Source organism: Prionailurus bengalensis, chromosome E4, assembly GCF_016509475.1.
Source record: "Prionailurus bengalensis isolate Pbe53 chromosome E4, Fcat_Pben_1.1_paternal_pri, whole genome shotgun sequence".
NCBI lineage: Eukaryota > Metazoa > Chordata > Mammalia > Carnivora > Felidae > Prionailurus > Prionailurus bengalensis.
In genome coordinates, this window is record NC_057360.1 from 24,912,620 (window position 1) to 24,938,162 (window position 25,543).

A 25,543-nucleotide genomic window follows, 5' to 3' on the forward strand; every position below is an offset into this window, starting at 1 on the left:
GCCATGTTAAAGAGCAACTTCAACCTAAGGGCAATGGTGAGCTGCTGAAGGATTTGCACCAGGAAATACATGATCAGATTTGACTTTTATAAAGATCACTCTGGCCACTGGGTAGAGATTAGGTTGGAAGGGACAGGATTAAAAGTAGGGAGAATAGTTAAGAAGATGTGGCAATAATCCTGGAGAGATGACGGTGGCTGAACTAAAAATAGGGGCAGCTGGAATGGAAAGAAATGAGTGGATTTGGGTGAGATGGAGGAAGCAGACCGCAGTAGTAACTTGGTGACCAATGGAGAGTAAGAGGGAGCAGGAGCCACCTCTGAAAGCCTCCTCTTCTTTTACTCTGTTGACATGTTGTTTCACTGTCAAAGCTTCTTTTCCAGAAATAAGGTAGAAGGATTTAAAATAACATTCAGTTTCCTAATTTACAAACAAGTCGATGGAGCGCAGAGCCACCCACTGAAATAGAGGACAGGGGAGGTTAAGCAGGACTGGAGGCAGTGGTAGAGGGCAGGATGGGGACATGAGTTCAATTCTGGATGTACTAGTTCTGAGGTGTCTGTGGGTCATCTAAACAAGAGGAAATGTCTAGTATGAAGTTGGATGTGAGTGGTCTGAAAGCCCAAGAGAGACGTCTGAGTCAGATATATAGATTAGCATGTAGATGGATGGTGAAGGTTGGGCATGGTTGAGACCAATGAAGCAAGTGTGCTGCGTGAGAAGAGAGTTGACTTTTGAGATCACTCTCAGGAGCATTAACATTTAAAGCACAGACAGCAGATGGTAGGACTACAGAGGAGGCTGTGAGGCCAGAGAGGGAGACAAGTAAGAGCATCAATATCATGGAAGCCAAGAAGGTTTGAGGAAGAATAATCACTGGTATTTAAAATATGCTAAGAGAGTCATGTAAGACAATGACTGAGATGTCCATTGGCTTCAAGCTACAAACAGGTCACTGCTGTACTTAGAGCAGTCCTGTGGGCAGGGTGGGTGGGATTGAAGATGAATGGCAGATAAAAGGTAGGATGGAAGATACAACGAGTGTAGTCACCTGCTATAACATTTGGCAAGGTGGGGGGCAGAGAATGAGGAGAAGGGGATGGAATGTAGGGTCAAGGAAGATTTTTCTTTCCTTTTCGTTTTTTTAGATAGGAGGTATGAGGTTGTACTATATGCTGTTGTGGTCGAGTCAGCTGACAGGGAAAGACTGAATGTGGAAACAAGGCTGGGAAATAAGAATGGGATTCTGTGCTAATGAGAGAACTGGCTCCATACAGGAGAAAACCCGTACCCTTAATATGTGGGAGCAAATGCAAATGACTGAGTAGGTTGTTTTTTTTTTAATTTTTTCAACGTTTTTTATTTATTTTTGGGACAGAGAGAGACAGAGCATGAGTGGGGGAGGGGCAGAGAGAGAGGGAGACACAGAATCAGAAACAGCCTCCAAGCTCTGAGCCATCAGCCCAGAGCCCGAGACTGAGTAGGTTTTAAGGAATGCAAGTTGAAAGAGTTCTGATGACTTTATTTTTTCTGTGCAGTGAAAATCACAGGTACTTGCTAAGGGGTTGAGAGCAAAGCCAGTGGGAATATCTGAGAGACGGCAGAGACTTCCTAAGAGCCACTGTAGAGACCACAGAGAAAGTGGACTAGAGGAAAAGAATCCTTGCTGGGCAGAAACAGGGCTGCCAAGAACAGGGTACAGACTTTGCACCGGTATCTCTGTGTGGGTGCAATTTTCTACAGCCACTTCATACCCCTTTTATGGATAAGAAAAGGGGACTGAAATTACATCAAGGATTTGGAATCTAATCTGAATAAATAGGGAAGCAAATACAGAAAATGGGGAAGAGTCAAGGCCTGAGTTATCTATCCACAATTACCTGTAGTCATGGATAATCAAAAACTGGGAAACTAAGGAGCTGGCTTTTATTCCATTAAACAGCTGCAGTCAAGACCTGTCATGGACAGTCGCTCTCCTCCTCTCTTTCTCCCTCATCATACCTCCCTACTCTTTATCTATCCATCCTACTCGTTTCACAGTGGACAAAATGAAAAGATCTAGTTAAATGGTAGATAAATAGGACACAGGACCAGGTCTCCTGATTCCTAGTCCAATGATAGCTTCTCTACTATTTTTACACTGTGGGAGCATATAAAAGTAGGCAGTATGACTTTAAGGTAAAGAGGCCAAGCCAAACAATTAAGAAAATCAGTAAGTAGACGTCTGGAAAGTATTCCAGCAACTATACAACTAGAACATCCCCCCTCCTCCCCTCAACTCACCTCACGTTCATGCACATGAAGACTAACCATAGATATACACACCCTCAAGAAAATATTTAGCTTCTGAATGTTCTACTGCGTTCCCCCCTCCCCCTTACACATTCCTTCCATAAACAAAAAGACTCAAGTACAGATGTTTAGAATGAGGCACACAAAATTAACTATTACTTCCTGCTCTGATTCCTACAGTTCACGCTGGCTGAGGGAACGAGAGAAGGGGAGGCGGGCGGGGGGGGCGGGGGGGAGTGTCTGAACAATGAGAATTCAGCCTTTGTTCACGCAGGGCCAAGCCAAGGAATTCTGCTTAAGCCTCCTACGTGGTTAAGTATTTCTAATCTTTCTGAGTAGGGGAGAAACCCTTCCTGTCTTAGAATTGGATTCAAGTACTGACTGCTGGGGAACATAAATGCCTCTCTGTTATGTGCAGCTCAGAAGAATTCCATGAGGATCTTGTGAAACAGCCCCCTTTACAGTGAGGTAATGAACGACAATGGCTATACAGAATTTTCCAGAACTTGAAAATGCCCTTCCACGGCCTGAATTCAACGAAGAGAACCGGTTCATTCTAAAGTATCAAATCAGGAGTCACTGATTCACTATTGTTCTTACGTGCTAACTCCTTAGAGTCAGAAAGTGACTGTTCTCCTTGAAGTCAAACTGGACGTTTGGAGTACACAACTTCAGTAAGGTTGTGGTGCATAAAGGCAATTAGAGATGGCAGACGCTCAGGCTACTAAATGGGATTCTCCAAACAGTTAACACAAACAGGAGGTCACAGAAGGCAACTATTTGAAAACGTTTTCATTTCTGTTAGTATAACTGCTGGCTGAAATAAGAGTTCCCAGGACAACGTGTACAGCTGCGGACCAGCTGTTATTGTTCCACCTCGGCAGACAGATTGTGCAAATACGGCCTGGCCCGTCAAGATGACCCAGGGCCAAGTGAATGCTGAATGTGGGATCCTCAAGTGGACACAGATGGGTGATCAGAAAGCATAAAGGGGAACAATCACACACAGAATGTGTGGAGGTGAGATGGTGCACGGAGTTCATGCCAACCACTAGAAAACTCAGGCCAAACCACCCGTTGAAAGGCTAGTTTCTATGGCCTGAAACTCATCCTCAAAATAGGTGGTTTTTAAAAACTTATTAGCCCACTTCTTTCCCTTAAATTTTGGTGCTCCTTTTTCATCCCCCTCTCTTGTAAATCAGCTAAATGCCAACAGTGCAAGGGGACAATTCTGTGCGAGGCATATCTAAATCAGCACAACTTACAGTCGAGGAAAAGTAACCTTCATAGCTTTGACAAACAGTCATTTTAAATTGAATTTATTGAAGCGAATGCAATGGAATTTACAATTTGAGGAAAGCATCCCTATCAAATGAATAAACAAAAGGCTTCAACAGTGCAAACTTCCTGAATACACGCAATGAGCACTTCCTATCACACATGTGCCACTGTCCCGACAGAGGCATGCTCAGATTAGTGGCGCTGGGCCATGGACAGTTTCAATCCCAAATATACAAAGCAGGCAGATAAAGGAGCAGAGAAGATAATCATTTTAGAATTCTTTTAAAAGCTAAAATTCTGTACCAAAGGCTATTTCTAAAAGTAATGCTGTGGCTATAACAATGGAGCTAAGGGGAAAACAGAAGTTTTGAAGTTGAATGGCATGATCTGGGGAAGACAAACCCATAATCTCTTAGGGAAACTAGATGTTTCCATAAAGTACCAATTTAAAGTTTAAGCCAAAGAAGACAGTTCCACTCTCTCCCTACCACTCCCCCCACAAACTACTGGTAACTTGGTGCTATTGCTGAATAAGACCAAGGCACCAACCTAGTACAGCAATCCTCAAAAAGTAAAATCTTGCTGCTTGTATTACCCAACTGCAATACCCGAAAAATGCCATATACGTTTTAGCAAATTAAAGGGTCAAAAGTGATTTGGCTTAACACACTAATTAAATATGAGATCATCAGACAGCCAATGTGTGAACAGAGAGGACTCTTAACACGAATATCAAATAGTCTTGGACGGTACTTTCAAATAGGTGCAAATTATTATTGGAGGTCACAGATATTTTCTATCATCTAGACGTACAACAAATTTATCCTCACTTATATATCCTTATCATTTTAGTTGAAACCTTCACCAAAAGAAACAAAACTGCCAAGTAAAATTGCACTCCAAGAACTAGGCATATGTTTTATTAACCCAAACCTCATGTTTATAAGACTCAGTACCGACTCTAATTCAGGCTAGTGGGTCACAAGCATGCCTGAAATCCTTGAGCCAAGCTAAAGGAATGAAGCCAGCATTTACTCCCACTCAGCCAAGCTGAGGCAAAAAATCCACTCAGCTGAACAATAGAGTTCTAGCTATTAGGAAATGACTGACATGTGGAATTTAATGGAGTTACATAAAGAAAATAAAGAAGTTAATTATAACACTAAGGAAACAGAAATAAAGAGGCAATGAAATATAAGCAGCATGAAACCAATACGTTAAAAAAGTCTAATTATTAAGATATGAAAAAGAAAAAAGACACCATAGTTTTATGGGAGGCTATTTCTTGTTCTTTGACATCCATGCACTATTAAGAATTGACTAATTTTTGTCTTTTATCAACAGAAGAATAAAGAATGGTAAAAGAATAGTGAGAAAATCTAAGGGGGAAAAGATTCTCATATACAATTACGATGATGCAATAACAGACTAAGATCGACTCTGATAAGCCCTCCACTCCCCAAAGTCACAGAAAGTTGACCAACCGTGTCCTTTTATTTAACAACTATTTGCTAGGTGAGTTTAAGTGAAAGTCCATCAAGCTATTTAGAATACTCAATCCTTCATTTTGCTACAATGCCTTTTACTTTCTAGTTTAATTCATAATAAACCTGGCCCTGTCTTTCCCTACATACTATTTGTATCTGTCCTCAAAAGAAGAAACAACTACAAATACTGCAAAATATGTTAAATTCCAAAATATCTTTCTCAGTTTTCACAATTGCTTAATTTCTTGCCACAGCCACCCATTAGGTCAAGGATCAGAGCCAAACTGCTCTTGATAATTCCAAGTCCAAATTCTTCCATTCATTCAACAAATATTTACTAGGCACATATTGTGGCACTGTTCTAAGTATAGGACTAGAGCAGAAAATAAGACAGACAAGGTCCCAAACTTGTAGGGCTGACAGCACAGTAGGGAGTGAAGTAGGTAAGGGATAGATAACAATCACAAATCAAAACAAAAACGTAATGCATTACATGATAAATGACACAGTGAAGAACAAGGTGGAAATCATGGAGGAGAAGTGCCATTTAATACACTGTCACCAGAGATGGCCTCACTGACCTGGATAAGGTGACATTTGAGGAGAACGAAGAAGTAAAACAGACCTCTGGGAGAGAGCATTCTAGGAAAACCAAATGCGAATACCCCTGAGGCAGGAGAATCCTGGCAAATTCTGGGGAATGGTGAGGAGGCCAGTGGGGCTGAAGTAAGAGTGGAAAAGAAGGAAAGTGTGGGGGATGAGGTCAGAGAAACTGACGGGAAGGAGGGATTGCCAATCATGTACGCCTTGTAGGCCACTGTAAGACTTGGGCTTCTACTTTGAATGATACGAAAACCCTCTGGAGGATCTTGTCCAAGGGAGTTACATGACCTGACTGGTATTTTAGAAGGATCATTCTGGTTGCTTTACTGACAAAAAACTATAAAGGGGACCACAGAGAGACAAGCAGGCTAATGAGGGGCTTTTTGCACAAGGCACAAGATAATGGTAGGTTGGTCCAGGCTGGGATCAGTGAGCGGTGATCAGATTCTGGCCACATTTTGAGGCTAGAGGGAGCCAGTTATACTGATTGCATGTGAGGTGTAAGCTGTGGTGGAAGCAACTAGAAAGATGAAGGTGCCATTTATTTAGTGAAGAATATGACAGGAACAGGTGTGGGGATGGAGAGCAAGAAAATTAGGAGTTAAGCTCTGGATATTTTGAGATACTTATAAAACTTCTAAGTGGAGGTGTCAAGTTGACAATTAATGTATACAAGTCTGGGGTTCAGAAGAGCTCCAAGCCAGAGAGAGAAATCTGGAAGTCACCACCATACAGATAATGTTAAAAGCCATGGGGTTAGATAAAAAAAACACCTAGAGAATGGATATAGATAAACGAGAGGTACAGAACAGGGTCTTGGGACATACCAACATTTAGAAGTGGGGGAAGAAAAAAAGGACCCAACAAAGGAGACTCAAAAAGGAACAGCCACTGAAGCAGAAAAAAAAAAAAAAATCAATAGAATTTCAGTGACCAAGGTTTTTTTTCAGCTTTTTAAAAAATTTCAATCCAAGTTTATTCACATATAGTGTAATAATAATTTCAGGAATAGCATTTAGTGATTCCTCACTTACATATAACACCCAGTGCTCATCCCAACAAGTGCCCTCCTTAATACCCATCACCCATTTAGCCCATCCCCCTGAACACTCCACCAGCAACCCTCAGTTTGTTCTCTATATTTAAGAGGCTCTTATGGTTTGTCTCTGTCTCTGTTTTTATCTTATTTTTGCTTACCTTCCTCTATTTCATGTTTTTTTCTCCCCTTAAGTTCCACATGTGTCCTTCTGAATCAGCACTTTTGCATCCTTTGGATAAATACCTAGTAGTGTAATTGCTGGGTTGTAGGGTAATTCTATTTTTAATTTTCTGAAGAACCTCCATACTGTTTTCTAGAGTGGCTACACCAGTTTGCATTCCCACCAGCAGTGCAAAAGGGTTCCTCTTTCCCTGCATCCTTGTCAGAGGCCAAGTCTTAAAACACATTTTAAGAAGAAGAGAATGGCCAACAGAGTCAAATACTCCTAAAAGAATGAGAAAGATGAAGACTGAGCCATTGGTCACTGGATTCGACAACCTCGAGATTTACTGCTGCCCTTGACAACAACTGGTGTGGTAGAATGACAGGATGAAAGCCAGAGAATGTGTGTGTGCGTGCACACGCATGTGTGAGTGTGTGTATGTGTGTGTGTCTCCAGTGGGGAGGGGCTGCAGGGATTGGAGACAGCTAATAAAACAATTTTCTGAGTAATATTGCTATAAAGAAATAAGGTGGTAGGTGGAGGAGAGAAGGAAGGGTTCAAGAGGAAATTGCTTTTGAAGGTGGGGAGACAGTATGTGTTATGTCAATAAAAACGATTCATTGCAGCAGCTGAATTTACACCGAGCAGTGAGGCTCTTTCCCGGTGTAGATAAATGAAAGTGTGTAAAAGAGACCCACTTTGGTCCATAATAAAGTTCTTTGAGACTTCTCATAGATCTCCTTCCAGAAAGAAGAAATAATGGAATGGACAAGGGTTACTGTAAGTATCTAGATTAAAAAGTTACCTGGTACCCCAAAACCACAGAAGCTCCGGAAGGATGCTCCCCAGTAGAGCCAGCCCAGGTCTAGTCTTTCCTAGACCCATAATCTAGCCCATGATAAGGACCAACTGCCTATCAGAATCACCTGGAAAACTTCTGAAAAAAATGCAAGTTGTTGAGCCTCATCTCCTGAAATTCCATTTTTAAAGGTTCTAGGTGAGCTCCCCATATCTGTATTTTTAAAAGCAACCTGGGTGAGTTTTTATGTACGGTTATATTTGAGAAATATTGCCCTACTGTAAACTCTTCTTCATCTTGGTTCTCATGCTTCAAATATTTAGGTAGGGAAAGAGTTCTGACCTTAGTGCTGCCCTGCAGAATGAACTTAGGCACTCATGAACGGTGACTCTGATTTTCACACGTCAGTATTTCAAGGTGAAATTTACTGCAACTGTTAACTGTGCAGGCATGAGCAGTGAACCAGAATGACAGCCATCTTTCTTAAGACACATTCAGACGTTAAACTCACAGGGCTTGCTCACTTCACATCTGAGGAGGCTGGGTGACGACGGACCAGTTGAACCCAAACTCCCCAACATTTTCCTCCATGCCAGTTTCCTATCACTCAACTTGTATCCTCAAGGCCCTATTTCCCAGGCACATGGAAATATACATTTCTATTTTGAGAAAACTCGCCTACTGCCAGGGGTTTTACAGTGTTGTTCTTTCCATGCAGATACTGGTCAAGATTCCCTGTAAACCAAATTCCCTATCCCCTCTGGCTTCTCTACTTCTTCCTTCCTCTTCCCAACAATTAGTAGTATTTAATAAAATGATACAAAACCAACAGCAATTCTCACTGGCAAGAAACAAATCTGGAAGCAAAGAATTAACTTCTGCTTCAGTACACTCAAAAAGATAAGAAAACACTTTTTCTTCATTGTCTAAAAGCCTAGAACTTGTTTAACCCTAGTCTGTGCCAGGTAATGTTGGCATTTTCAGGGAGGGTATTACATTCTGTTGGTTAAATACCAGTGTAGAAATATGTACTTTTCGGAGAAGAAATTTCAGGTATTAAAAATAGATTATATATACGTGTGTGTATATTTATATTTATATTTATATTTATATTTATATTTATATTTATATTTATATTTATATTTATATTTATATTTATATTTATATTTATATATGTCAAGGGGGGCCTAAGAGCAAAGTACAAGGAGTTCATATTAGTATTAGAGAGAGGGAGAGGAGCAGGGGGAGGGGAAGAAAAAAGGGACAGAGAGAAAAGGGGGAGATTGGAGATTGAGGAATTTTAAGAACACTAAAAATCCAGGCTCGATATTCTGGATTTTATTTATTTTTATTTTTATTAATATGTATTTATTTTTGAGAGAAAAAGAGACAACACAAGCAGGGGTGGGGAAGAGAAAGGGGGAGACACAGAATCCGAAGCAGGCTCCAGGCTCTGAACTGTCAGCACAGAGCCCAGTGCGGGGCTCAAACTCATGAACTGAACCATGAGATCATGACCTGAGCCGAAGTCGGATGCTTAACCGAATGAGCCACCGCGGCACGCAGATATTCCGGATTTTAAGTACTCTCACAACATTCACATCTCATCTGTAGGGAGTGCTTTCTTTTTTCATTTCAGAAATACTTTGAGGGGCATCTGGGTGGCTCAGTCGGTTAAGCATCTGACTTCGGCTCAGGCCGTGATCTCACAGTCTGTGAGTTTGAGTCCCGCATTGGACTCTGTGCTGTCAGTTCAGAGCCTGGAGCCTTCGGATTCTGTCTCCCTCTCTCTCTACCCCTCCCCCACTCACTCTCTGTCTCTCAAAAATATGAATAAACGTTAAAAAGAAAAAAGAAATACTTTGAGGTCACTGATCCCATCTCCTTCCACACTCAAGCCTTGGCTGACAAACTATAGCCTGCAGACTGAATCTAGCCAACCACCTACTTTGTAAATAGCTTTACTGGAACAAAGTCACACCCATTCATTTGAACTTATGTCTGCTTTCTGGCGACAAGGGCAGAGGTGAGCAATGGTGAAAGAGAATGCATGGCCTACAACATTCACTATGTGGCCCTTCAAAGAGAACACTTGCCAATCCTGATCTAAGAAATCAAAGACCATAAGAACAAAGATTTCTATTAAAACCTCTTTTTCCTCTTTTCTGCAGGGCAAACTGAAAATTTGGTCCAAGGAAAATTGAATTTTCCCTGTATTGCCACAAAAATATATGAAGAAAGCTTATTCCGAAATTTTACAAGATTAATAACAATTCTAATACATCTGATATAAGAATTACGTATTACTTCATAGGGAAAAAAAAATGCCACCTGTTTCCTTTCTGGCAAATGAACAGGCAAAAAGATGAGCAGTTAAAAAAGGAGGGGATGGAGATGTAATTCATTTTGAAAATCACATCTGTAATGACCTTTAGCCCTGGTACAGCCCACAAAAATAAATCAGCCTATCAGAAAGACAGAGGAGACAGCAGTACAGTGAAAAGCAGCACCATTTTTCCAGGCGTGGAGCACATCCCAAGTGGAGATGTAATTGGAAGTAACAGCAGTGAAAGGAGGGAAATGGAGAAATCAGCTCAAACAGCAATCATCGCTGGGAGAGCAGGAAAAATGACATGTTGATAATTGCAAATAAAGTGGAAAATGCGAGTAGATCCCATTTAGATCTCTGCGAGGACCTCCCTCCATTGTCCTCTGGATTGGAATTCAGTCCTTTACACAGGCCTCCTTGTACTTCTGCTCTTCTGAGCGGATGGACAATTTACATCATGAAAATACTCTGCCAGCTGGCACTCTCTCCACAAGTGACCGATTGTAAGCAGATGCCTTCATAAGATAAGTATCAACGAATACCCCCTTCATTTTTCATTCACCCACCCTCTTTGCAGTGGAATGGAAATGCACACCCAACACACTATCTTTTAGAAACCAAAGTTTGTGTTCTTCACGTCCCTTCATCTCTCGTGGGCCGTATTTGAACTTCCTATTGTGTTCCTGATTAAATTATGCCCCCTACCAAATATCCAGTATAGGTAATCTCCTTAGATTTTTTGAAACTTTTTTTAACGTTTATTTATTTTTGAGAGAGAGAAAGAGCACAAGCAGGTGAGGGGCAGAGAGAGAGAGGGAGACACAGAATCCAAAGCAGGCTCCAGGCTCTGAGCTGTCTTGAAGTCACAAATTGTGAGATCATGACCTGAGCCGAAGTTGGACGCTTCACCGACTGAGCCACCCAGGCACCCCACAATCTCCCTAGAGTATTTGTAAACACTCTTGCACTCCCAGATGCAAGCATCTGTTTATTCTTCCTAAAGACTCAGATTAAACATTGAATATTCTGTAGTATAGCCTCAGTTTTGAACATTTGACGATCTATTGCAACAAAAATCAAAACTTCCAACAAGAAGTCAATCTAAATTATTGGTGCATTTAGTGTTACAGATTAAGTAGTCCTGTTCAAATATGCTTCTTTTCCAGTTAAAGCATCCTCCCTTTAATGTACATTATAATTCCAGGGGCCCCTCGGTGGCTCAGTCGGTTAAGCATCTGACTTCGGCCTAGGTCATGATCTCACAGTTTGTGAGTTCAAGCCCCGCATCGGGCTCTGTGCTGACAGCTCAGAGCCTGGAGCCTGCTTCAGATTCTGTGTTTTCCTCTCTCTCTCTGCCCCATCCCCACTCATGCGCTGTCTCTGTCTTAAAAATAAATAAAACATTAAAAAAACTAATGTACATTATAATTCCAGAAACTTAAGTTTCTCAATTAGAAAATCATAAGGAATTTCAGTGTCCCTCTCCAGCAAGAAGAAATTTTTTATGATCACTACTGAAACTTTTTATAAATGATGTATATACCACATTCAGTGAAGGGATGCTGAAGGCAAAGAGATCATCTCACAAATTACTTACATAGCATACTTCAGGTAGGTCAGTCACATTCCCAGCACTTCAAAAACATAAGCTTTTCTTATCTGCTTTTCCTTCTACATTGAGAGCAAACATTTAGCAGTGGTATCAGAAGAAATGTTCTTCAAATCCATCCTTCACCATATTTCAAACAGACAGTGCTTCAGTTCTCATCCGAGGGAGTATTTCACACGCACCACAATGGGACTTCTTCTACCTTTCTATTTACATTCTGGAGAGCAGCCAAAGTCCTCTCTAGCTCTCTTTGATCTGATGCCAGAGCCCTGGTACCCGACACCCACCTGGAAGAAATTCCCTTAAGAGCTCCAGGACCAAAGAGGAATTGGGAAGGAGTGGGACTGTATAAACTGTATAAACCCATCCTACATCCTATCACTCCCCAGCTTACTGATCCTTGCAAGTTACTTGATCCAGTGCAAACTCCTTAGGCATGTTATTGCAAGGTATCCATAAATCTGAACAAGTGTGCTTCATTTTATACCTTCAAACCATATCCTAAAACTCTCCAATGTAAACTAAAACTTCTACTCCAATCTTGCCATCTTTTTTTTATCCATATACCATTTCTCACTTTGAAGTTACTCTTTCCCAAGCCTACCTATCTTTCCATGTCTAGTTCAAGTACTATGGTCTCCATGACACTTGACAATTACTTTTCAGAACACCCGACACTCACTAACCAAACCACAGAATTCAGTACTTGAATATTTACTCCTTTGTGTAAGTTTCTGTTATCCTACAAGAGAGTAACTTTTTCAAAAGCAAGGAATCTATATTTTTTGGGTATCCTCTACTAAAGGATTTTTCAAGTTTTTCTGACTATGACATATAGTAAAAACAAATAAAACCCCACCTTATATTGCAGCCCAGAACACACACATACACACAGAACTAAAACTCAAGTTTGATGAAACAATATTATCTATGATGCAATTTGACATTCTATTCTATTCTCCATTTTATTTGTTATAAAATGCTAGTTACAGCTTACTAAATTGATTTTATGACATTAGGGAGTTGTAACCCACAATTTAGAAAACACTACTCTGCAATCCCTCAGGCACTGTCCTTGACACAAAACAGGTGCTCGATAAATATTTGTTTACTAAACTGACTCATCTATTACACAGCAGGTCAGAATTTTACAATGAAATGATGCTTTCTGGATACTGACAAAGTTTAAGGTGATGCCCTTTAAGACCTTGTTCCAATTATTTTAAAACCAGGACAATATTTTAAAAAGAGCCTTTGTCTGTGGCAGCCTTTAACAAGATCAAAGGGAAAAAAATCCTTTTCCTAAAGCTAAAAGGCTAAAGATCCCATTCATCGACACAGCATCCTTGAGACCAATCCTGCCTGAACCAATCCTTCCAAAGAAGTTCTTTTTAGCAGCTCTGGTTCCAGAAGAACTTCAACCATGAGCCTGGGCTAAGCCTTCAGGGTGGTAGCAAGGATCTCCTCTCCATGGGATAGATGGACTAATGCCAGATTCTGGGGTTAGATTTCTACTAAAGACAAGACACTTGGTTACATACTGGGAAACACAGTTCTATCTCATGCTCATGGCACTTTTTCATTGGATATCATTGGAATTATCTTTTATTTTTGCATGTTTTATTTATTTGTCCCCCTCTTCTCCCCCAGGCATGAGAGTGACCTTTTGATGACCAGGAGGTCTTGTCTTATCCCCAGCTATCCCTTTACTTTGAGGTATGTTTTTACTGTCTTTTAAAGGGAGAAAAATATTTGACTGGTAAAATAAGCAGCAATCCTATACGAGAAAGACAGTGGCCTAAAGCTTGATTTGCTGTTTGGTTCTTCATTCCATGATTCATTTTGTGAAAATACGCCAAAATGGACTGCGTGCCAGGCAGTTAGTTAAGGCACTGAAGATACAAGGATGAAATAAGACTCAGTCCTTGCCCTAAAGTAATTCTATGATTCTATGATATATGAGGGAAGACAAAAATAATTAAAATGCAAAGTAAGACACGTACTACATTAGAGAGTAAGGAGCAATCAGACATCTGTGTTCTCCCATAAAATAAAGAACTCTGACAAGACAAAGTTGAACATCCATCTAGATTCTACAATCTTGATTCTACAATCTTGCTTGATTGTACAATCTTACGTGTCAGCAACATTTCTAATGGTACCTCTCTCACCAGATCTTTTTAATACTTTTTCTTACAATGACATTTTAGAGAAATGTTAAAAATGCGTAAAAACTGATTTCACAAACACAAATGACATCAGAGACATGATGACATCAGCTGGTTTCCAATTAACTTCAGTTCTATAAAGAAGTAAATAATTTTCTGAACATACACAGTGCTTTTGCCAATATTCTGCACTTGGTCTAGTCCTGTATTCCCAGCCGCAGGAGAATACACTGAATAATCTGCAAAGGATAACAGAAATTAAGGTTCCATTTTTAAGGTTGAGAGTTTCTAATGACTGAGTACAGGGTTCTCAAATAACTGCTCCCATCTTTGGCTGAGAAAAAGAGAGCTCTTGGTTTTTATGTCCATAAAAAAGTGAAGCAGTTCAATCTCCAGGCTCTAAACAAATAATCATACATCTCTGTCCACATCTAGCTATGAGGGACAAATGACACGTAACGTTTTAGATTAAGTTCTTCAGTAGCAAGAAAGAATGGATTTTCTGCTCTTGCTTCCCTCACTTGAAAAAGCAAATGTCTGGATCCCTTTGCAAATTAGCCCAATCTATAAAACACTGGAACTAAACTGAACTCCCACCACTACTTGGCTCCTGCCTTCTTCCGCAAGCCAAGAACAAAGACCCCATTGATTCACGCGTGTAGGCGGATTAGACTCGCAAGGCAGTCATGTAGCACATTGTTGCACAGTGATTCCATGCTGATAAGTCAAGGAAGCCTTCTCTAGATTTTTCCCCATTTTCCTTCATTCCACAGCAGTAAAAGTTCGAGTCCATATAACATAGGTGTGTGATTTAGCATAAAACAGGCCTGTCTATATAGTTTTAAGTGGAGAGACAGGAGTTACTTTATTTGCCTGCTTATACTCGGTACTGTTTTCAGCCCTCTTAGAGGTCTCATAAAAAGCCAGATTAAGTGGACATGTGCTAAAAGTCAAACACTCCGAGTTCTTAAATGTCCAGGGAGAACCTAAATTAATGTTAATAATAATATAATAGTATTAATTATATATAATAATGAAAAATGAAAGGAAAATGGAAATGGGAAGGGGCTAAGTGGTAAAAACAACAGCAAAGGGAGAGCGTGAAGGTGAACCAAAGAGCACCAGTTTTCTCTAGAATTTATAAATCAAGTTTATAAACTTTTAGGGGCATCTACTTTCTAATTTAATTACTAAGCACATCCTAAATGCCAGAAGTAATGGAGTATATAAGGATGAATGTGTTCTCTGCTGTCAAAAAGTTTACCATCTAGTGGGACCGCAAGTCAAAGTGCAACGCAAAGAAGGATGTACTAAGTTTCAGCAAAGACATAAACAGGGCAGACTGATTTTATAAACTTTTAAAAACCAGTTATGAACAAATGTAGATTTTTCTGAGTAACTGATAAGATACGAGCGGGTGGTTTTGACACAATAGATCAATAAAATATATACTCTCAACTGCATTTTCTTTCAGTGCTTCTCCTGAAATCTTACTATATGAGTTTTTAGAATATTAATGAGTAAAATGCCTGGCATTTCCATTCTTAATGCCAGAATAAAAGAAGGGAGCATTGTAAGGAAACCACAGAGAATTTCTATGAATACATGTACAGATAAGGACAGAGACTAGTTCTACATACCCCATATGCCTTAATATAATAAAAGAATTTCTCCCTTAAATTTCCCTTTCAGAAAGGAAAGAACTACTTTGTATTCTAGTTCTTACAAAGCTTCCCACTTATTGCATTTTAGACCACATATTACTGTGGGGAAATCAAATTAGCTTGAAATGACCTCAAATAATACAAGTTTTGGAAGCTTATGTAGGACTCATAATAGAAGATTTTTATTTTGTTTGTTTTTTAAGAGGCAAAGAGATTAAACCAGATTTATGTAATTATCCCTGGGAGGTATGGCTTTACTGTAAATAACAAGCTTTTTAAATAGTTTATTAGGCGGGAGAATAAGTGGTTATATCGTGAAGATCCAAAATATAAACCAAGAGGAGAAATGGGAAAGTGCATGCTAATATAACATGGATCAGTACATATGGTTTACAATTTCCAATGATAGCACTCTTTCACAAATTTTTAAAGTATACTATTGGGGCGGGGCACCTGGGTGGCTCAGTCGGTTGAGCGTCCAACTTCAGCCCAAGTCATGATCTCACGGTTTGTGAGTTTGAGCCCTGCATCAGGCTCTGTGCTAACAGCTTGGAGCCTGGAGCCTGCTTTGGATTGTGTGTGTCCCTCTCTCTCTCTGCCCCTCCACCGCTCATGCTCACACTCTATCTCTTTCAAAAATAAATAAACTTTAAAAAAAATAAAGTATACTGTCATAAATAATTTATTCATGGAAATGAATATAATATGATCTGGGAAACTGTACTGATTGATGGCTAAAATGAGACTATAACGATCACTGATGTCAAAGACGTATTCAAAGAATTGGGATAAAATGGCTCCAGAAGATGTAAGAATATGGGAAACAATCCTAATTTTTTATATGTTACTTATAACATGTAAGTTAATAAATAAAATATTTTAAATGATTATTTCACCTACATTCCTAAAATGTTTATATATTCAAGTTGGCATAAGCCTGTTTTAAAAATCTTCTTGAAGGGAAAATGAGAAATAGCCTGATATTAGGGTTGTCTTTTACACAAATGGCAAATTTGCCATATGGCAAATTTCATGTTATGACTCAGAAGAAGCATGATGATAGTTCCAAGGGGATTCTGTATGAGAACAGTCCAATATTCAACAGAGTAGTACCCACACCAAAGTTTCAGTCCCAGAAGATCCCAGGACAAGTCAGGTAACATACAGCTGGTAGGCCAGCCACTCATGCAGGTGTGATTTGTACTATTCCCGTGGAGTAGCTATAAGGCACCCGGGTGGAAGAAGGCCCTGCTTGAGACTTTTCCCCCTCTTCTCATTTTATTCCTATTTTAAAAAGGAAAGTCGACTTTAAAGGCAGATCAGTAACCATCAATGCAAATATAATTAAAAAGCATCAGTATAGAATCCTTATAGAGCAACAGTATGGAACATACTCTTTATGGTAATAATAACATGGAGGGGAAAATCTTTTTTTTTTTCTCTTATTTGTCTTGTACCAATTCAAAAAACTGTTGCCTTTCTTTGCTTCCTTCAAAGTCCCCTCACCATACAAGTGAAGAGCAAACATACTGGAAGTCAGAAGCAGAGACTGCAGAAATGTGAGCATTTAGCTAACTTTGCAGGAGCTGTGCTATCCAAGGCCAGAGAGCCCTCGCCCCATTTGTACCATTAACAAGACAAATGATGATTCTGTCCACATCAAGGCTTGAGCTGAGGGAACCAGGAAACTATCCTGACTTTAAAGAGCACTGTCCAAAGTCATAGTTTTCACTTCAACTCCCAGCACTAGGATACAGTTGGCGAGATCATAATACACCCTAGTAAACAGTAACAAACCAGAATAAACACCTTTTGGGGGTCCAGTCATATGCCTAAAATGCCACAGATATTTTCATCATCAGTACTATTATAATGAAAGAACATTAGTGCTATAATCACACTAACAGCATGATTCTATTTCCAACAATGACTCCAAAACATAAGATAATTTCTGGACGAGCTGTGGCAATCTGTAAAAGAAGGATGTTGCACTTTTCTGGGGAAAACATACTCATTACTTCTGGATATGACACATGCACGCACATTGTGTCACATACCACAGTCAACCCTCTTACCCTGACCCTTCAAACTTCACAGTCCTTTGCCAAAATGATATCCTCGCAAGGAAGTCATCAAAAATACATTTAGCATATCAGTCTCTTTAGGATTAAAAGGTATTACTACTCTTATTCATTGTTGGTGGGAACGCAAAATGGGACAGTCACTTGAAAGACAGTCTGGTAACTTCTTACAAAATCAAACATACTGTTAACCATACAATCCAGCAATGGTGCTCCTTGGTATTTAACCAAATGGGGTGAAAACTTACATCCACACAAAAACCTGCACATGGGTTTATAGCAGCTTTATTCATAATTACCAAAACCCGGAAACAACCAAGATGTCCTTCAACAAGTGAACTGATAAATACACTGTGGTACATCCATACAATGGAATATCATTCAGGGATAAAAACAAATGAGCTACCAAATCATGAAAAGACACAGAGGAATCTTAAATGCATGCTACTCAATGAAATAAGCCAATCTGAAAAGGGTACAGATTGTATGACTCCAACTTTATGACACCCTGGAAAAGAAAAAAACTATGGTGATAATAAAAAGATCAGTGGTTGCCAGGAATTTGTGAGAAGACTGTGGATGAACAGGTGGAGAACAGAGGATTTTTAGGGCAGTATCATTTTTTTGTATGATACTGTAATGGAGGTTAATTTTCATTAAACATTGTCCAAACCTACAGAATTTACAGCACCGAGAGAACCCCAATGTAAACTAAGCACTTTGGGGGATACTGACATAGTCAATGTTGTTTCATCAGTTGTAACAGATGTACCACACTGGTGGAGGATGTTGGCCATGAGAGAAGCTGTGTTTATAGATGGGGAGAGGGAGTACATGGGACATCTCTGTAGCAGCTTGACTTTGCTATTCATCCAAACCAGCCTTAAAAATAAAGTCCACTGAGAGAGCCAAAGCATAAGAGACTCTTAAAAACTGAGAACAAACTGAGGGTCGATGGGGGTGGGAGGGCAGGGAGGGTGGGTGATGGGTATTGAGGAGGGCACCTTTTGGGATGAGCACTGGGTGTTGTATGGAAACCAATTTGACAATAAATTTCATATATTGAAAAAAAAATAAAGTCCACTCATGAATAGACACTTCTCCAAAGAAGACATCCAGATGGCCAACCAACACGTGAAAAAATGCTCAACATCACTCATTATCAGGGAAATACAAATCAAAACCACAATGAGATACCACCCCACCCTTGTCAGAATGGCTAACAGTAACAACTTAGGCAACAACAGATGTTGGCAAGGATGCGGAGAAAGAGGATCTCTTTTGCACTGCTGGTGGGAATGCAAGCTGGTTCAGTCACTCTGGAAAACAGTATGGAGGTTCCTCAAAAAATTAAAAATAGAACTACCCTATGACCCAGCAAATGCACTGTTAGGTATTTATCCAAGGAATACAGGTATGCTGTTTTGAAGGGACACATGCACCCTAATGTTTATAGCAGCACTATCAACAATAGCCAAAGTATGGAAAGAGCCCAAGTGTCCATCAACAGATGAATGCATAAAGAAGATGCGGTATATATACACAATGGAGTATTACCTGGCAATCAAAAAGAATGAAATCTGGCCATTTGCCACTACATGGATGGAACTAGAGGGTATTATGCTAAGCGAAATTAGAGAAAGACAAATATATGACTTCACTCATACGAGGACTTTAAGACACAGAACAGATGAACACAAGGGAAGGGAAGCAAATATATAAAAACAGGGAGGGGGCAAAACATAAGAGACTCATAAATATGGAGAACAGAGAGTTACTGGAGGGGTTGTGGGGGGGGGGTGAGCTAAATGGGTAAGGGGCATTAAGGAATCTACTGCTGAAATCATTGTTGCACTATATGCTAACTAACTTGGATATAAATTTTAAAAAAACAAAATAAAAGTCTACTAATTAAAAAACCAGCATTACTAATTTCACTTAAAGACTTGTTTTAGAAGCCAAATGAACTTTGTTATAGCCTTTCAAGGCATTTTTCATTCAAAAGTATTAAAATCTTAGAACAATGGACTGCCAAAAAGTTGTCTTATGGCCTGTTTTTAAAGTCCAAATAAAGACTGTATTGATTAAAAAAAAAAACTAAAAAATAAAATATTACCAATCTAACATAAATAACACTAATAAAATTGTCTAGCCAACATAGATTTCCCTATTAACATAGTATCAAAAACATTAGAATCAAGCTATAATGGTTCATAGTTAGCATACTAGCTCCTGGGTCTGGGGAAAACAGAAAGAAACAAAATCTCTGGCTCCCAGAAGGCAGTACTCAACCCAGTGACTATTAGTGTAGTTGAGGGTACTCGCAACACTTCTGACCCCCAAGGCTGCAGTCTGAGAATGTGAGAAGGGAACAGGGAAGCCTTAGCTTCTACAGGAAGGTCCAGAGCAAACAACTGGAGATGGAGGAAGGTGGGGCAGATCCTCTGAGGACTCCAGGAATAAGCCACATAAATCCAGGAATTTAACCTCCTCAGGACCTACAGCTAAAACAAGTGTCCACACCTCCAGGTTTTGCCCATGTATATTTCCTCACTGTTCAACCTAGTGCTCTCAGAAATGGGTAACCAAAGATAAAGGATCCAGCCAAGAAGCTACAGAAACTATGTTGGTATCTTAAATATCACCTGTGGAAAAAACAGCCAGAAAAATAAAAACTTTTTTTTATATTTCCATGGCACTACTATTATTCAATAAGATATCCCTTCATTATAAGAGGACTACAGTAATAAACAAAAATTTATATTTGTATTCAACAGAATTCCATGGAATCTATTATCAAGACTGTAACACTGGTTATTTCAAATGAAATCATCTGATCATCAGCTTTAGAAATTCAGAAATTTAATTCTTATCAGTCCATCAAATGATTAGTCTCTTGGGAGCTGACTTGTGCTAACCAAACTCAACCAAACTGATTATACCATAAACAACTGCATGTTTGTTTTTAAACAAAACAGTTCGGGGAAGGTTGGTTTTTTTGTTATTGTTGTTGAAATAATAAAAGCAGGTATCTGCACAGGGCAAGTCCTCACAGAAGACCAAAAATTCAAGATCAATAGGTTGCTTGGTAAGCAGAAAATTGGAGCAAATAAATGGGAGTCGAACATTCCTAGGCAATAGTTCTATCAAATTATAGAAAACTGCCCTTCTTTGATCTAGAGATAATTCTAAAAATAATCAGACCAGTTATCTAAAATTGGAAGACTCTCCTTTGCACAGAAGGAGGCACAGATTAAAATTTTTACTATTTCTCCTTTTTCAATATCCCTTGTATGTCACTAAAGCTTCTTATATTAACTGTATGTCATGATCCCCTTAATCTCACAATGTTGCCTTTAACTGTAATATAAAAATGAGTTTAAAACTGTTCCTTCTATTACAGGTTTAGTTTTATCACCTTGATTCCAGATTTGGGGATTTGAGGATCTTATCTCATTACTTGAATTTTTAGACCTAAATGCATTTAAAAAAGCAATTAACATTCCAATGTGATACATATCTTTCCAGTTAACTCCTTATCTCCAGATGCAGAAATTCACAGGATCCATAACTAGTCAAAAATAACAAATATGATAAAGTTTCTGTTAAGAATAACCTTTTTGAACCAATATCTTTCATAATTTCAATCCACATCTAAAGTATCAAGGAAAAAAGTACATTAAATATGCAAACACACACAAGCAAGCAAACAAAAAACAAAATACAACTTTATTGCTCCAAATAAGTAAACTCCCAAGAGATGAGACAGAAAACTGGTTAAGAGCTAGTCAACACAAGCAACAGGTCAAAGAACAACTGGATGGAACCCAGAAGAGGGTATGGGAAAAGTTATTCTTGCGAACAGTCAGCAATGCCCCACAACTGTAAGTCTCCCTGTTCAAAACAACTCATTAAGATTACTTCTGGGATCCAGTGTTTATAAAATTTTTTAAGCTTTTATTTATCTATTTTGAGAGAGAGAGTGTGAGCAGGGAGGGGCAGAGAGAGAGGGAGAGAGATACAATCCCAAGCAGGCTCCGCACTGTCAGCATAGAGCCCAATGCAGGTCTCAAACTCAGGAAGTCGTCTGAGCCAATATCAAGAGTCGGTGCTTAACCGACTGAGCCACCCAGGCGCCCCTGGGATCACAGTGTTTAAAGAAAAAATTGCTATGGAATTATTCTGTCAGGTACTTCAAAGAAAGCTCCAGTTCCCCCAAACCTTTCAGTAAGTGTACCTGTTTGCATTTTTAGGTCCTTTCTTCTGTTCCCTTTAAATTAGAAAGAAGCAATCCTTGCTGTTCTCCAGAGTACCTCTTTATTACACCAATTTCCAAAACTCATGAACTCATGAAGCACATCCTTGGCTTTTCAAGCTACTTCAAGAGACTGTAACGAAAAGGTCAATCACTAGGTAATAATTAAAATCAACAGGACCTTCTTTAATTAGTTAGACATAAAGTTAAAATATTTTTCTGCGCTTACATATTTACAAGCATTAGATGGTGGGGAGGGACATATGGGGATCTGTAAGAGAAAAATGAATTTTTCATTTTTTGCATGCGCTTTGATGTTTTGAATGCCAAGTGATTTTCTGTTAAAAATTATATCAAAGCTTCAAAAACCAGGGATCAAAACTGTAACATTAATTAGAGAGTACATTCACATAATGAACTGGTGACTGAGATAGCAGAAAATTGAGGAAAACAAGTAGAGACTGATTTTGCTCTGATGTGGTCTTAGACAAAGTGTGAGACAAGTACAGTGTCTCATCCTCAAGGTCTACAATGGTCCTGAAGCAAGGAGATGCCGATGCACGGAGGCTGGTTCTCAGCCATCACAGAACAAGAGAAGAGAGAAAAGTAGTTTAACCCCTCCGACCTTACTACCCCAAGCCCCAGCTTGGTTCCACTGTTTTCCTAGAGTGGTGGACAGAAATGCCAAAGGATGACGAACAGATTAATGGTCACCAGGGCCCCTGGGTGGCTCAGTCAGTTAAGTGTACAACTCTTGATCTCGCAGTTATGAGACTGAGCCCCACATTGGGCTCTGCCCTTTGTGTGGAGCCTGCTTAAGATTCTCTCTCTCTCCTCTGTCCCTCTCCCCTGATCGCTTGCTTGCTCTTTCTCTAAAATTTAAATTAAATTAAATTAAATTAAATTAAATTAAATTAAATTAAATTAAATTAAATTAAATTAAAAATCCTTGTAGTAAAATAGACATTGGACATGTGATGGAACAAAAGAGAAGTACTGCAGTGTTTGCCCTCATGTTTCTCATTTTTCGTCAAAATCTCCATGACAGCATTCTTTTGGCCCTTACTGCTAAAAAATAAAAATGGCAAAGCTCAGTTAAACAAAATATCCTTCCCTACTCAGAGATAAAGGCAAATGAAATGGAACTGAAGGCATTAACATGAGGTGTGTCTCATAATCACAAAAAAAGCTTAGAAAGCAAATAGCCTCTCAAACGGTGAATGGATTCCTCACATCCATCTTTCTTTTTTTTTTTTTAACCATCGTGGAGACATATGTATATTATAGATTCACTGTTGGAAAGAACTTGCCAAGGGGAGAAAGTTCTCTCTTTATAATAACTGTATGATCTGATAAAATGACAGAATGAGGTTTTGTGATACATGGCTTATGACAGCTGCAGAAGCATTTATAGAAACTGGCCAAACAACATGATGTCGAATCCCCTGATTTCATACGTCCCAGTGTGCCAAGAGATTAAGAAACTGTGACTGTACACCTATCTCCTACCCTTCCTCTCCACACAAGAGGCGGCTGAGAGTTACAAGCCAAAACATTTCAAGCACCCAGAATCTGAAGATTTGATTTAAAGGAAATGGAAGTTTTAAAAACTCTCCAAGGATACGAGAATTTCCTTGACCAAATGCTTGTTCATTCCAATCACTGTACTACACAAATTAACACCACACCTGAAGCAAGCTAACTCTAGAAGTTGCAAATTCCCCATCTCTGGGGGAAGGACAAGGGAGGCGAGATCACTGCTATCCAAAATGAGCCAACAAGATGGTCCATTGGGATGTGTGAGAAGAAAATATTAGAAACTGTATTTACATTTGCTTGATCTTATCCTTTGAAACTTTCCATTTACTATACCTGTAATGTACATAATTACTATAGCATATATGTGTAGCAATTGTAAATTAGTCAATATACATTATGGATATATGCCAAGAAATACTGTACTACTAGTGTGCTCGATCAAGAAAGTTGAAAGACTATAGGGCCAAGAGCCACTTGGAGCCCACGCCTATGAAGAGACTCAAATTCTGGGCATGACTCTGAGATAATCTGAGAGTTCGCTTCCTAATTGTAACACTCTTTCATTCTTGCTCAAACAGATCTACAATTTTAATAATCTATTCTTGGAAAATATTTTCCATTAGCCAAGAAAATATAACCCATGGACAAATTATTTCAGTAGGATTCTTTTAAACTTAAGAGAGATTAAGGTTGTGTTTGAATTTAAAAGGAGTAAGTTTCCTTTTGCAACATCACACTCAATGGCAAGGTGAATTCCATGAAAATACAAAACAAAGATGCCTAACTCCTTGACATCATACTAGAAACCCTAGCCAAGCACGAAACTAAAGCCAGTTAAAAGTATAAGGAGTAGACAAACATTTACAGCCAATAAACAAAACATGCTCAGGCTTTTAAATCTGGGAAATAAAAAATAAAACCACAATACCATTTTGCACACATCTGATTGGCAAAAATTAAAAGATTCATCAACATAAAGTACTATCAACTATATGAGCTAGTAGTGAGCCTTCCACTGTGATAAACATAAATTCAATATTCCACTTTGACCCTCAACTGGATGTACTACAATACAATTCTGACATTAACCACCTGGAGTTAGTACTGAACTCCACAGATTTAAGGCTCAGTCCTCCCCAAGACTGCCATTGCTTCAGATGCCAGCTGTACTTCCGGAGTCCCCAGACCACCCATACTTCTGACCAACAGAGAAGACATTCAAGAGTCTCCCCACCCTCTTCAGATTTGATAATTCACTAGAATGACTCACAGAACCCAGAATGACTCACATACCTGTTACAGGTCAGAAACAGCTGAACAGAAACTCATATAGAGGGAGATGGGGGTAGGGAAAATGCAGTGCTTCTGTGCACTCTCCTCACTGAACCCAGGACTGTCACCCTTTCAATATAATCAGTTTATTAACCAGGACACTCCAATAAGCCTCAGCAACCAGAGGTTTTATTGGGGTTTCATTATATAGGCATGACTCATTAAATCACTGGCCACGTGACTGAGCTCAATGTCTAGTCCCTACGCCCTTCCTGGAGGTCAAGCTGGCCCAAAGCTCCAAGCCTCTAATTATATTGTTGGTCTTTCTGGTGACCAGCACCCCCCCCATCCTGAAGCTATCTAAAGACAACCATAAGTCACTCCATCAGTGTAACAAAACACTTCATTCAGGAAATTCAGAGTTTTTGAAGCTCTATACCAAGAACCAAGGATAAAGTTAAAATATATTATCCTAACACATGCAGTATTGTCTGAGTTCAGGCTGTAATAACGAAATCCCAAAGTATTGTTTTGTTAAAACAAAACAACAGACGGTTACTTCTCACAGTTCTGGAGGTTGGGAAATTTCAAGATCAAGGTGACAGCAGATTCAGTTCCTGGTGAGGACCCTCTTCTGGCTTGCAGAAGGCTACCTACTCAGTTTCCTCAATGTAAAAGAGAGGAACAAAGAACTCTAGACTCTCTTCCTCTTCTTATAAGGGCATAATTCTACTATGAGGGCCCTACCCTCATGACCTCATCTAAACCAAATTACCTCCCAAAGGCCCCACCTCCAAATATCATCACATTGGGGGTTAGGGCTTCAACCTATGAATTTGCAGGGATACAAACATTCAGTACATAATAAGTACCATTTCAAACAGATTTTGGAAGCTGACTTACATTTAACAATTTTTATGGAAAATAATTTACAAAGCAAATCATTGCTGAACATTTGGGGT

The 25,543-nt window shown here is 39.3% G+C and overlaps 1 protein-coding gene and 1 long non-coding RNA gene across 2 annotated transcripts in view; one reads left to right on the forward strand and one right to left on the reverse strand.

The window, feature by feature from the left end:
- The window catches only part of LAMC1 (laminin subunit gamma 1), a 130,586-nt gene that overhangs the window by 49,688 nt on the left and 55,355 nt on the right, over positions 1–25,543 (reverse strand). The window lies entirely within an intron of this gene.
- On the forward strand, positions 920–6,524 carry LOC122476098. The gene is made up of 2 exons (XR_006295389.1): positions 920–1,328; positions 1,485–6,524. It is a non-coding gene; the product is annotated as an uncharacterized LOC122476098 (long non-coding RNA).